At 47.8% G+C, this 3,288-nt stretch overlaps 1 non-coding gene across 1 annotated transcript; it reads left to right on the top strand.

The window, feature by feature from the left end:
• The first annotated feature begins 284 nt into the window (after window positions 1-284).
• On the top strand, window positions 285-398 carry SPRG_30240. Its single transcript, XR_001099851.1, has one exon. It is a non-coding gene; the product is annotated as a 5S ribosomal RNA (ribosomal RNA).
• The last annotated feature ends 2,890 nt before the right edge of the window (window positions 399-3,288 follow it).

Raw genomic sequence — 3,288 nt, 5'->3', positions numbered from 1 at the left:
GCAAATTGTCTAGAAAGGTTATAAAAGTGAGTTACATAGTCCATAGTGTCGTATTTAGTGAGAAAACAGCAAAACACGGATCGGGAATCGATCTGTGCACGGATCAAAGTGCTCGAAATGGACTGCAGATAGCATATCTAGTCGTCTTATGCCTAGTCTAGCACAGAAATATAGTTTAGTCGCACTCTGCAAAACGATAATTTGGCAGTTCACTTTTCGAACGGCCCTTATGCCTGTAAAAAAGTGAACTGGGAAATACGATGGAAAAGGCGGCCGTTCCAGAATCGGCCATATTAGCCTGACTAGACTGCATCCCGTCCGCTCTGCAAAGTTAACCAGGCTCAAGCGTGGGTAGTACTCAGGTGGGTGACCACTGGGGAAGTCCACGTGCTGATTCTTTTTGCACATCCATTTACACATCCTTGATTACGAAATTTTTTACCACATGGTGTCACACACAGGCTTGTTCGGGGATCGACTGGCCGGCGGCAATCGTCGCCGCGAGCTCGACGCATGCCAATATCTCCGCTTCTAGGCCTTCCCGCGCGACGCCACTTGGAGACAACACGTATAACATCAATACAAAACATATCCTAGCTTCATAGCGCGCGCGCCGACTCGGAATACCCGCAAATGTCGTACCAGCCTGTCTCAGGATGGCGGCACAGGCCTCGGCGAGCTCGACAAACCTCCATGTCTTCACTACCAGGTCGTCCCACGTGACGCCACTTTCGGAGCACCTGTTTAACATCATTACAAAGCATATCCTAGCTCGGCTGCATGGGCGCCGATTCGGAAGACTCGCAGACCCGTTTCGTTGAGTCAATCCCGTATGCAGCTCAGCATGCTCGATTGGTTGAAACTGCACTTGTAGAGATCGGATTGACGCCGGGTCGCGCTTGATTATCGCGTATGGCACTAGTACAAGCATGTGTGCGTCGTCACAATACGAAATTGCCGCCTACAGGCCAAATGCGACGCGATTTATCGGTCCCGGACATCAAAAAATCACTAATCGACGAATAAAAGCGTGTTCCGCCCCGAATCTTCGCAAGGTCGTTACATATATCGACGCAGCTCATTACCAGCAACATGAAGGTGGTCCCCGATGAAAAACGCTGTTTTCGGTTTTCCGCTTTTTGCTCGAGATATTGTATACCCCGGCTCTCGGCCCGCTCTGCATCTAGAAAGTACTTTTCACGGCGCATCTTTTTGGTCTCGACATCCGATCGCGTGAATCGGGCTAATTTTGACGCTACGACGCCATTTTGACGTCATGTATTTCTGCAAAGTTTCAAAGCTTAGCCAAATGAAGGTTAGGGCGCTCTCGTGCAGGGTCGTTCTTGCTCTAGGAAGTACTTTTCACGGCGCATCTTTTTGGTCTTGACACCCGATCGCTCAAATCGGACTCCTTCAGGCCCAAAATGACATATATAGGTTCTGAAAGGTCCGAAAACGGTATTTTGCCCATAACTCCTCCAAAAGTTAATATTTTCCAACTTCTGATAGCATTTTTGGATTCCCCGTGAAATTTTACATCTAGATGCATGACGATCTCGCATCCACGAGCAACTTGGTTTGGCGAACTAGACATCGGCCAACAAAGTGGCGACTCGATAATACGACGTAACTAGTCGACCATCCAGAAAGTGACTCCGCGAAGGCTTGAAACATGAAAAGATGCGCCTTAAAAAGTTATGCAGCCTGTGCAGTCGTGGCGCGCTCAAAGCTTTCTGGTTGCCGAGATACGAGCATTTCCGTTTTGGGCCATTTAGGGCCAACCGCTCGACAAACCTTCGATATCTGATGAACGATAAGGTTTCAGAGTCCGGGAACTAGTCAGTTGACTTCCCCTCGTCAATACAAGAATCGAGTGAAAAAAAAATTTTCCGTCGAGGAGTATCGAATTTCACCAAGTGCCCGCCCATACTGAAGCCAAGTCTAATCTGCGGGCGAGAATTCTTGGTGAATTTTTCCATCACTGTTTTACCTCGTACTTTGTGCCTGTAGCGTGTTTTGTAGTGTTTCTACCATTTGGGAACGTGTAGCTTTGTGCCTACCTTTATGGAGACCAAAGTGAAAATTCAAGTTGGTCAACTAAATGAAAAGACGATCCTGATAGGCGTAAAAAAATTTTTTTTTTTGCGTCTATAATTTCTTAGTCCTAGTAGGTGCTTGTGGCTCTGCCGCCGGCGCTGGACGGGTTAAGGAATAAAAATATGCCTGGGTTTCGGTAATCCAGGTAGAAAAGGGAACGATTTGTGATGTACTTTTACGCTTCGGTGTGACTGTTTAATTCATGATGAATTCGTGCTGCTCTGGTGTTTCTTGCGCGGTATCTCGGTACTGTTGCGGCTATATTCATCAGCACAAGGAAGGTTGGCATTGTAAACTGCCCGGGAGTTGCGCTAGCTTGCTGGTGTAATTTCTCGGGTGAGTTTCGCATTGCTAGCCTGGCAAAACAATTTCAGTAAAACGAATTTGTTGGCATCTCGGTTAGGCTGCAGTTGAAAGGCTGTAGCTCGAACCTTGATGCGAATTGGAAATCATTCTCGGGAAAATCAAAGCGGCTCCTCTCGGGGAGCTGCGGCGAAATTCTTTCGTGCATGAACTAGAAACAGTAGAAAGGACGGGTTGGGCTTCCATTACCTCTTGGGAATTCCTCGCTGCGGAAAGGTTTTGAATTGCTTGCAAATCGAAATTGGACGGAGGCTTGGATGAACCGAGTAAACTTGGAGGAACTGAGTATAGTGCCCCGGGTTTCAAAGAAGTTTTGGGTAGCTTGTGTGCTTGCATGCTTGTTGCCTAGGACCTATTCCCACGAGGGGGCTGAATCGCGTACCCTTTTTACTAGCGTTCGGAAGTAATTCTTTAGGCTGTGGAAAAATTTTGGGAAAAAAAAATAATGGATCTACGGCCGACGGAAGGTCATACCGTTGTGGCTTGTTGCTGGTAGCTATCTTTTGTAGCCGGAGGATGCTTTGAGTTTACTCGAGGCTGAATCAGCGTGTTTCTCGCTCGGAATTGGCTCGCCCCTTTACTCTAGGCTGAAACTGGGCCTCAAGATGGCTGTTGGCTCTGTCGGTGGAAATCTATTGTAGCCGGAGGATGCTTTGAGTTTACTCGAGGCTGAATCCGCGTGCTTCTCGCTCGGAATTGGCTCGGAGTTTACTCTAGGCTGAATCTAGGCCCCTAGATGACTACTGTTCTCGCTGCTGTTGCAATTTGGCTCTTTTGGCGTTGGAGTGTTCTCTACAAAGATTGGGCTGATGCGCATGACGCTGGTAT

Source organism: Saprolegnia parasitica, assembly GCF_000151545.1.
Source record: "Saprolegnia parasitica CBS 223.65 unplaced genomic scaffold supercont2.132, whole genome shotgun sequence".
Taxonomy (NCBI): domain Eukaryota; phylum Oomycota; class Saprolegniomycetes; order Saprolegniales; family Saprolegniaceae; genus Saprolegnia; species Saprolegnia parasitica.
This window is presented reverse-complemented; position numbering and strand designations above follow the sequence as displayed.